Source organism: Tamandua tetradactyla, chromosome 18 (assembly GCF_023851605.1).
Source record: "Tamandua tetradactyla isolate mTamTet1 chromosome 18, mTamTet1.pri, whole genome shotgun sequence".
Lineage (NCBI taxonomy): Eukaryota > Metazoa > Chordata > Mammalia > Pilosa > Myrmecophagidae > Tamandua > Tamandua tetradactyla.
The window spans coordinates 24,395,500-24,406,112 of record NC_135344.1 but is presented as its reverse complement, the minus strand read 5'-3'; positions in this window follow the sequence as shown (position 1 = coordinate 24,406,112).

Here is a 10,613-nt window from a genome sequence, read left to right as displayed (position 1 = left end):
TGGTCAGGTGTTTACTCTAGCTCTGTCAGCAGTGGTCAGCGGGACAGGACCAGATGGCACAGACGGGGCTCCTGGACACCATCTTTTCAGTATTTGCTGAAAGAGACACTGGGAACCCACCACAACTTAAATCTCTACAGACCTCTTCTTTCACTTAGATTTCTGTTGCCTCATAGATGATTCCCCAATCATCCAGCACAGCCTGCTGTCAATAATAAACCCTCTTCTGCCTTCTGCTAATCCCTGGCAAGAAATCTCCTAAACTCCCAGAAGCACCCAATCCTACTTCAAGCTCAATGTCACAGCCCCTTTCTTCTGCAGGCCCTGGCTTGTGCCAACCACAGATTAGACAGCATCTGTGACAGTCAAGGCACATAGTTTGGAGAAAGAGCCTGTGCTGGTTTGAAAGGAAGTATGCCCCCTAAGAAAAGCCATGTTTTAATATAAATCCCATTTCATAAAGGTAGAATAATCCCTATTCAATACTGTATATTTGAAACTGTAATGAGATCATCTCCCTGGTTGATGTGATTTAGTCAAGAGTGGTTGTTAAGCTGGATTAGGTGATGACATGTCTCCACCTATTTGAGTGGGTCTTGATTAGTTTCTGAAGTCCTATAAAAGAGGAAACATTTTGAAGAATGAGAGATTCAGAGAGAGCAACACTATGAAGCAGAGAGTCCACCAGCCAGCTACCTTTGGAGATGAAGAAGGAAAACGCCTCCCGGGAAGCTTCATGAAACAGGAAGCCAGGAGAAGACACTAGCAGATGACGCCATGTTCGCCATGTGCCCTTCCAGCCAAGAGAGAAGCCCTGTGTTCACCATGTGCCTTCTCACTTGAGAGAGAAACCTTGAACTTCATCAGCCTTCTTGAACCAAGGTATCTTTCCCTTGATGCCTTTGATTGGACATTTCTATAGACTCGTTTTAATTGGAACAGTTTCTCAGCCTTAGAACTGTAAACTAGCAACTCATTAAATTAACCCTTTTAAAAGCCATTTCGTTTTGGTATATTGCATTCCAGCAGCTAGCAAACTAGGACAGAGCCACATCACAGCTGGAACTCAGTTGGACCTAGTACATATTTGTTTACTCACAGGTTCAGAGCAAGAGCCCTGGGGCACATACTAGGCATATTCCTGGGCTCTTCCTCTTTCAAGTTAGTCTTGAGGTAGAAAGTGAGTCCCAATTATGCCTCACGGTGGACTTTCTCTACGTACTCTATTTCTTTCCTTAAGTGCAATATGGTTGGGTTCTGTCTTGATCTGTGTGCGGGGTTCTGTGTCTGACCCCCTGTACCTTCCCCCCTGCATACCATAAGCTCCCTGAGAGCAGGCCCTCTTTTCCTCACACTGCCTGCCCAGCGTCTGGTGCACTGCCTGGTGTGCAAGAGGCACCCAAAAGGTTTTAGGCCAATAAATGAACAAATGAATAGGGAGATGGGTGATAAAAACCCAAAGGAACGTAGCAGGAAAAGCTAAATTAGACTCACAATCGGGAAAGGCACCCCCGAGGGACCACGTGGAAGCTGGGAACTGCAGGGTGAGGGAGCAGCTGAGAGAAAGGCGGGCACAAAGACCCAGGCAGAGAGAGAGGCTTGTGCTAAGTCCCCAGAGAAGTCACGTTGGAAATCACTGGCAGAACCAAGCCCCAAGTCTGACTCTCCTCACTCCCTGTTAGTTAGGAGAGTTCCTGGTTTGGTTCTGTTCTGAAAGGACTATAGTAGGGAGCGGCTTTTTCAGGTCCAATTTGATTAAAATCATCCCCCAAACACTTGCACATAGTCATTGGACTCTTAATATTTAGAATTCCATTGAATCTCAGGAGGAAACTAGAATTGCCTATTAGTTGTATTTGCAGCTGGCACCAAATTATGAAGGGCAGTGCACACCGTGTGTGTGTGTGTGTGTGTGTGTGTGTGTGTGTGTGTAGGGGTAGATAATAATATAATGCAGAATGGCATTGAAGGGTTGAGAAAATAAAAAAGTACAGAGATTAGTAGAGAAGTATCTAATAATTTACTTGAATTATATGATTGATTCGGAATGGAATGAACGTCACAAATGGATAGAGATGATGCTCTTAAAACCTCTCAAAGACCTTTCAGTGCTGGCTTAAAAGAGTTCAGTGCCAATGCAAACAATGTGAAGCTTCCTGAATTGGAGGTAGAGGGTTCTTCCTACAGCAAACACTGGAGCAGAACTACAGTAACGTACAACCCACTTAAAGCTAAGAGACTCAGCGTGGCCAGAGCCCTTCTCCCCCAAATGGAAATAGCAATGCACTAACAAATCTTTAGTGAGGCCTTACCACGGGCATGTACTCACAAAGAAGAGATGTTTCCCCAAATAGCAAACCCATTATTAGTGGTTGGCCTGAAAGATCCCTTCATGTGAGCTAATTAATTATACCTCTGATCCATTTGTCGAATAAAAGCACCACGTCAACGGAAGTTCCCTTTCAAGATTGTCCATTCTGTTGTCTCATTATGTGGCTTTCTTCTCAAAAAGTGCCCACAAATGGAGCTGGAGCTCCTGTTCTCTTCTGCTTCTCCTCGTTCCCTTCCCCCCTCTTTTCTCACTACCCGTCAGAGGGGCAGTCTTAGGAGATGGCCGCAGATTGTCTGGCCCACCTGGGCTCCTTTAAGAATTGACCTATGGCCTGGAAAAGGGTCCTGCTTTTGTGAAGAAGCCTTCCCTCCCCCTGAGGACACCTCAGCTTCAAGAAATACCATTATAAAACAAGATGCATTGGATGGAGGAGTGGTAATGACTGGAGAGCCCCCATTCCTCTCTTTGCAGGAGTTCCGGAACCCATTGTCCCACCTCCAACATACCTCCTTTGATAACTAGTGTCTGAAACATTCTTCACCAGATCGCCATCTCAGCCAGACGCTCCGATAGCCTGGAGCTTGAGGGTACCATCAAGATGAGTACTGTTGGGAAGTTGGAGGTGACACTACACCTTTAGGAGCCCAGAGACCAGACCCACAAGGCAAAGCTGATGAGGGGCCACACTGAGGACAGTTTTCAGTTCATGGTGGACAGCTAAGATGAGCGCCACTTCACCAGGTGGAGTAGACCAAAGGATGGCCCCCAGAGACATCAGGTCCTAATCCCTGGAACTTGGCAAATGTTCCATTGTTTAGAAAAAGGATCTTTGCAGATGTGATTAAGGATCTCGAGACGGGGCTGTGATCCTGGCTTATGAGCTGAGCCCTAAATGCCAGCCACTGCCCATATAGGAGAGAGGCCAAAGGAGATTACACCTGGACATACAGAGCGGAGAAAGTGATATAAGGAAACAGGCAGAGACCAAAGTGTTGTGGCCACCAGCCAAGAGCGCTGACAGTCACCAGGAGCTGGGAGAGGCAGGAAACAAATTGCCCCACCACGAGCTTCTGGAAGGAGCATGGCTGATACCTTGATTTTGGCCCAGCAAAACCGATTTCAGACTTCTGGTCTCCAGAACTGTACAAAAACAAGTTTCTGCTCTTTTAAGTCATCCAGTTTGTGGCACTTTGGCACAACAGCCACAGGAATTACTACACCAAGAGTGGAACATAAACAGAGCACTCACCTGTGTGAGACACGCTGTTCTCATTTGGCTTTTCCCAGAATTAGGCATGGCTGGTTAATTTTAGCGTTGATGGCAGATATTGACTGAATGTGAAAAGTGCTAGAATAATATAGACTTTGCAAACCTTGCCAGTAAACCAGTGGCGGGCAGTGCAAGGAGGGGACAAGGTCGAGTTAAAGCAGCACTTCCGTCAGGACGTGTGCTACAGTAGGAACAGCCCAAACAGACCTGGCAGACAAAGTTTCTAGGTTGATATTGGGCTGAAGCCTCTCACACCCTTTTCATGGCACTAGGGGACCATTTAGATATAACCTTGAGCTGGAACATGTTTGCACTCACGTAGTTCAACCCACTGAACTGACAAAGACCTGGGATCACATGGCAAGCCTGTAGTGAAGACTCACCTGAACTGGTCCCTGACTCTTGGTTCCCTGGTGGTGGTGTTTCTGCTCTAACTATCTGGCATGGCTCAGCTGTTCAGGTAATTTCTGGCCCTTTAGCTTCTCTGGCTGTGTGTGAGACATTGTTAAGTTAAAAATCATTCCAGAGGGCTTGGTGTGAGTCAGAATCAATTTAGGAACACAAGCCTCTGACTTGGTGCTGCGATGCGTTTTACAAACATTGGGGACACAGGCTCTCATCCTTATATTTCCCTGTTCGACATCCCCTTTCTCTTCTTTGGGCTTCCACAGCCCCAGGAGCCAGTCCAGCCTGGGCCTGCTCCCAGGGGAGCGACGGGGAAGTATAAGCAGCACCAGAGGGAACTTTTGGACCTTGAGAACTATCAAGTATGCAGTGACAGGGACACAGTGAACCTTTAGAAGAGGGAGGGCACGGTCCGGTCCCTCCACTCTTTAACCCGAGATTACATTCAGGAGAACAGTGTGGAGGGGGAGGTTTCCCAGTTCTCTCTCTTCTGTTTTTGTCCCACACTCTCAGAGCCTTGGCCACTCCCTCGTCCCGAGGGGTACAGCCACCAGTCAGCTACCCGTGCAGGACGCGTCATCCTTCTGGGCCTGTGGTTCTCAAGCCAGGACACACTGAAAGCACCTGGGGTACTTCTAAGTCGTTATGATGCCTGGGTCCCCGTCCCCCCCACCCTGGGTCTGGGGTGGGGTTCGGCATCATTTTTAAAAAGCTTTAGATGGTTCTAGTGCGCAGCCAGGGCTGAGGGCCACTGGACCAAAGCGGCCCGCCACCGTGTCTGTTTCGCCTCCCTTCTCAACAAATTGTGGAAAAACCAGGTCTCTCATCACACATCATAAGCTCAAAAAAGCTAAAATATTGTACAGGCTATTTTTTCTGGCATATTATGTACAGTATAAATATGGACATTTAAAAATAAAACTATTTAAATGTATCCAATGATATCTAAATGTTATCATAATTTGATATCCTCCATCATCCATTTAAAAATACATGAACACTTTCTTTTATAACTACTTTTTTCTCCTTTGAAATCATACTTCTATTGCAATTCTCTCATAGAATATTATCCTAATGTAATATATCTTTATGCTTAAAAGCCTTTTGTTGATCACTTAGTCTTCTCTGCTGCAAAAATATGGATATAAGTTGATATTTTATAAATAAACCTTTTTTCTGGATTCTTGAGGCTCTAGGTGTTAAATTTCTTCTTGATGGTCTTCATTATTAGTAGTATGCACTGATCAAAACAGCAAAGACATTTAAAATCGATTATTAAACATGAATATAGTTATTCAACAGGAAAAGTAAAGTTATATGTAACATGCATTCCTCAGTAAGCTAGATCAACTTTTTTGTTGTTGTTTTTCTCTCCAATTATCTCATGTAAGTGCAGGTGAATGAGACAGGTTTTGCAACAATTCTAGTCTCATCCTTCATTTCATAGATTCATGTGCTGACCAACATTTGTTTACCTAAATTAGTAGGTAGAAATAGAGGGATTTCTGTTTTTGGAAATAGCATTCATTTCTTTGATATCCTTCTAAAGTATATTTTTTCACTAATTTGCAGGCAGGTTAAGTACACCTTCAATTTTTCTTAAGGCAGAGAGTTGAAACCACTTAACTTGCAGAAGGATTTGCTCACCCATCGTCAGAGTCACTCAGTTTCTCACATCTAGGAAATACAGCAAAGAGCTTTACCAAGACTTATCAAGTGACTCTTAACTATACCAGTTACTCTTTTACTTGGAGGCACATTTTTATACCTGATAAACTCACAAAGGGTTGGAAAAATGGACATAGCAGTAATTTCAATTCTCCTTTGCCAATACATTAAATATAATTTTAAAATAAACTTGTTTTATTTCCAAAATCTTTGAGTTGCAGATTTTATTCAATCAATGCTTAGAAGATGTCTGCCATGTAATCTAAATGGCAAGGCCAGTCCTCACCATCAAGCCAATTAGCCAAATCAGATTTACTTCCTGTTAGAGAATATCCAACTTTATGTTTTTAATTGAAATGATTTTGTTAGCAGGCATTTTTTACAGTGGCATCCATTGTATTGCTAACTCTTAAATCGGAACAGAGAGATAAGGTCAGAACCCTGCTGTGAATTTTGTGCCTGGATGAAATAAGGCTCATCTGCCTTCAGCATACCTATTGTGCTCTCATGAGGCTCTATCTAAGAAGAGATACAACTCTTTGACAGCCAGGGTAGGGGGTGGGTTATGGTGGAAGAGGCAAGATGTGTTAGTCTGGTTTCTCCAAGAAGCAGAAGCCAAGATGGGATTACGGCAAAGTCTTTATTAGGGGAAACAATGATGAAATAAAATTTAGGGGGAGGAGGGATTGGGAAAGGCTGGGAGAACTATCAGACCACAATCCAACTCTGACAACACCTGCGGGAGAGACTGGACGTATCCCAGGCTGCCGTGCCCCCTAAGAAGGTTCTACGAAGCCACCAGCCAAAGCTGGCCTGCAGAGGAGAGCCGTGCCTGCCGGTATCCCGGCCATGCTCAGGCACTGGCTGGGAAGCATGGAGATAGATTTGTGCACATTTATAAGCTCCCTATAGTTGGAGGTCTATGAGGTGTCTTCTTACGGCTACTGCAGGAACTATTTAAATGGAAATTGTCATCAGGGCTGGCTGTCTGAGCCTTTAATAGACTTGAAATAAAAGCATCTCAGTGTGGGCCCGGAGACCCCATTTTTTATGCCATAATTTGGCCCTTAGGCCAAATTTTTTACAGTGGCATCCATTGTATTGCTAACTCTTAAATCGGAACAGAGAGATAAGGTCAGAACCCTGCTGTGAATTTTGTGCCTGGATGAAATAAGGCTCATCTGCCTTCAGCATACCTAGGGAGCATTCCCTTCCCTTGAGGCTAGGGAAGATACACAGGAACCACTCGTGGGTTTGTAGGATATTGATTAGAGGAAGCAAACCTGGTAGTTCAAATTTTCCTTTAGTTTGGCACCTGGGATGTTTTAAATATCCCTAGTAAGATTCTGCATGGACAAGAGGTGTGTTTTTATTGCATATACTGGGAGAGGGATGATTATGAATGGATAGGTGGGAAAGGACTCCTTGTAGCTAAGCTGAGTCATCCTATATTGACATCCCCTTGGACATCCCAAGGGGTCTGTGCCAGTTTGGGCCCCCTAGAGGCAGATGCCAAGAAGGAATTAGATATGCAAGAGACTTAATGGGGAAAACACCTGTGAAAGATAAAGGAGAGATAAAGGGGAGAGCAGGAGTAGGCAGGGGGAACCTTCACACCACGTTTTTGACTTGAAACCTGTCAAAGGAGAGAAGGAAGAAGGGAGGATTGGAGAGGAGGGGCCTTGGACTGCAAGGCAGCTCTGCACCAGGCAGGTAGAGAACCTTCCTCCTGCAGGGGGCAAAAGGCTGGCAGATGCCACGGAGAAGGGAGATGATGAGTTCACACAGGACAGGGACGCTCCAGCCCTCGGAAGTAGTCACTCAGCCTTCAGAACAGGGCTTCTCACCCCTGCCTACACAGGAATTACCTGGGGAGCTTCTCAAAATTCTGATGCCCAAGCTGCACCCCAGACCAGTTACATCAGAACCTTCTGGAGGTGGACGCCATGATTGGGAGCTTTTAGTGCTCCCAGGGCATTCCAATGTGCAACCGAGGTTGAGGATGCTGCACTATTGCCCAACATATATGCACTGAATAAATATCTGCTGGAAGAATGAATATCAGGAATAGAACCGTAAAGAGGGGGTGAAAATTTTAAACTAAAAGTGATGGTTTTTAACTTAAATGGAAGGCACTAAGATCCTCATTCAGAATATATACTCTTTCAAAACATTTTATTCTGGTAACATTTAGAACATCAATTGTGCTGTTTTAACTATTTTTAGTGTACAGCTCAGTGGCATTAATTACATGACAATGTTGTGCTATCATCACCAACATCCATCATCAAACCTTTTTCATTGCCCCAAATAGAAACTTTGCACCCATTAAGCAATAAACCAGCACCCCCCCCCCCTTTCCTCCTTCCCGCAGCTCCTGGAACCTATAATGTACTTTCTGTCTTGATGAATTTACTTGTTCTACATATTTCATATAAATGGACACATATGATATCTGTTCTTTTGTGTCTAGCTTGTTTCATGTAGCATAACATTTTCACAACTCATCCACGTTGTAGTATGGATCAGAACTTCACCCATTTTATGGCTGAATAATATTCCAGTGTGAATATACTACATTTTGTTTATTCATTCATCTGTTAATGGGAGAAGACACACACTCATTTTTTAAGATTTTATTTGTCTTGTTTATTTTTTTTCTTTATTAGAGAGGTTGCAGCTTTACAGGTCAATCATACAAGATACATTCTTTTTTATTCATTTTTTGCATGGGCAGGCACCAGGAATCGAACCCGGGTCTCCGGCATGGCAGGCGAGAACTCTGCTGCTGAGCCACCATGGCACACCCAAGATACATTCTTAATTTAGAAACAGTTGTACTGAATTTGGATATCAGGACTCCGGGCCCACATCAAGAATTAGAAGGGAAGCTGGTGCTCTCAGAAGCAGATTCAACAGCAGCAGCAGGAAGGGAAAATGACTGCCTAAAAGCACAGCAAGAGTTATCAACTCTATAAAGCAGGAGACAGAACTGCAGGGAGAGCTGTCCCAGGCCATGCAATCTGAGGGCGCACTGACCCACCCAGTCCTGTTTCCATGAAGGTGTCACCGTAGTAGAAGCACCGTGCCCTAAGTGGCATCCATCATGACCACTGAGTCATCAAGCCCAGGTGAAGTTCTGCTCGGTTTTAGCTGTTTAAGGAGAAAGAAGGGCACTGGGCAGACCTGAACTTGTATAATGGCTGGGTAGAACAGGCTGTTCTGATGGGAAATGAGATCTGTTTTTGGAAACCTTGATGGGTTTAGTAGTTGATAAAAGCATCATTTTAAAGTTGGAATCACTCTCTACTTTCAAAGAGGTGGATATTAAATTTGCCTCTGGGGCAGGCTGTTTCTTTCTGTCCCCTTTTCAGGGAAAGCCCCTCACTGAGGATAAAGCAAAGGTGAAGCTTGCTTGGGGAGAAAACATGATTTGGGCAAAGTAGTCTAAATGCAGATTTCTTAGAGAAGTCAAGCTTTTTCTTGGCTATTCAAATTAAGTGTCACTTTTAGCAGAGATTTGCTTTCTTGGAAGAGATCTTACTTCTTTGGCAGGGAGCTAGATTGTTCTGTGTCTGTAAGAGGTTGCCTGTTCCCTGGGAGTTGTGTGTGTTCTTAAATAAGCAGGTGTTTTCAGGAGCTTTAGAGCAGGAGAGCTTGTGGAAGCAGGGGAGCTGTGCAGATGTGAACTTGTGCCCACACTGAAGGGAAGACTGTGCAAGGGAGGCGACTGGTGGCCACGGTGGGCATCTTGGAGACAGGCTCCTTTAAGCCTGAATACCCCAGAACAGAGGGGTGTGGAGTATTTTTGTTTGTCCCTGTCTAAGCTATAATTCAAAGCCATCCCTCTGGCTGGGGAGGAGGGGCCTCACAGAGAAGAGAGGCCACTTCCAGGATCATGCTCACCCAAGGCTAGGACTGGAAATGAAAACTTGGAAGGTAAGCTTTAGAGTGAGGGGGAGAAGGTCCTTTCCTCTCTGAAGCTCCGTGTCCATTTTTCTGGACCCCAGGGATAGCAAGGTGGGGGCTGGCAGTTACCATCTGGAAGTAGATTGAGAGATTTATCTGCTTAGGGACTGCGGATGGGTCCAGGCTGGAAGCTCAGGGTGTAGCCAAATTCTCGCACTTACCAGATGTTCTTTAGGTTGTATTTTCCTTTTTCTGTCCGCTAAACAAAACTTCAGTAAAGTTTGATTGGAAATGACTGCCTGGTTCCTGAGATGCTTTGGGGGTGACGGGGGAAGGCCTGGTTTGTTTTGGTGAATTAAGGCAGCAAAGGTAGCAGTGAGTGCTATGAGCAGGGGTCACCAGCAGAGGGCAGAGGTGCAGTGGAGCTGTGATCCCTCGGTTCCATCAGCTGGAAGGGAAGAGTGGGTAGCATCATAGGGCAGCCAAAATGGAAGCAGGGGAGGAAGCTGCTCTTGGGCACGGATGAAGCAGCGTCAGGGGCTCAGAGAACTCTCTGGAAGATACATTGATGGGTGCCAGTTCCTGACAATAAGCAGATCAGGATTTGAGTCATTATAATTTGGGTATTTGGTGGAAACAATCTCCAAAAGCAAACCATTGGGCCTTAAACATTTGGGAAACACTTGGAATCAGAAAATAAATGTTCAAAAAAATATATCCATCACTTTCTGTGTGGTTTCTGGCAATTCACCCAAAGACTCCCAGGCTCAGCTTCATTATGAGGCAGAAGAGATATCTCTTGAGGTTATTTTAAGGATCAAAAGAGGTAAAGCCCAAATAAGCTTTGTTAATGGTAAAATACCATGCAGATTTTAAAGCACTATTTTTTTCTCTGAAAGTTTTCTAACAAAAATGATGAATTAAGAAATTTTTGCTTTTAAGTAGATGAGCATCAGTTGTCCAATAAATTCATTTATGTGGCCCCTTTGCTCCCAAGTAATGAGGTTTAATTAGATATCACAAGTAGCA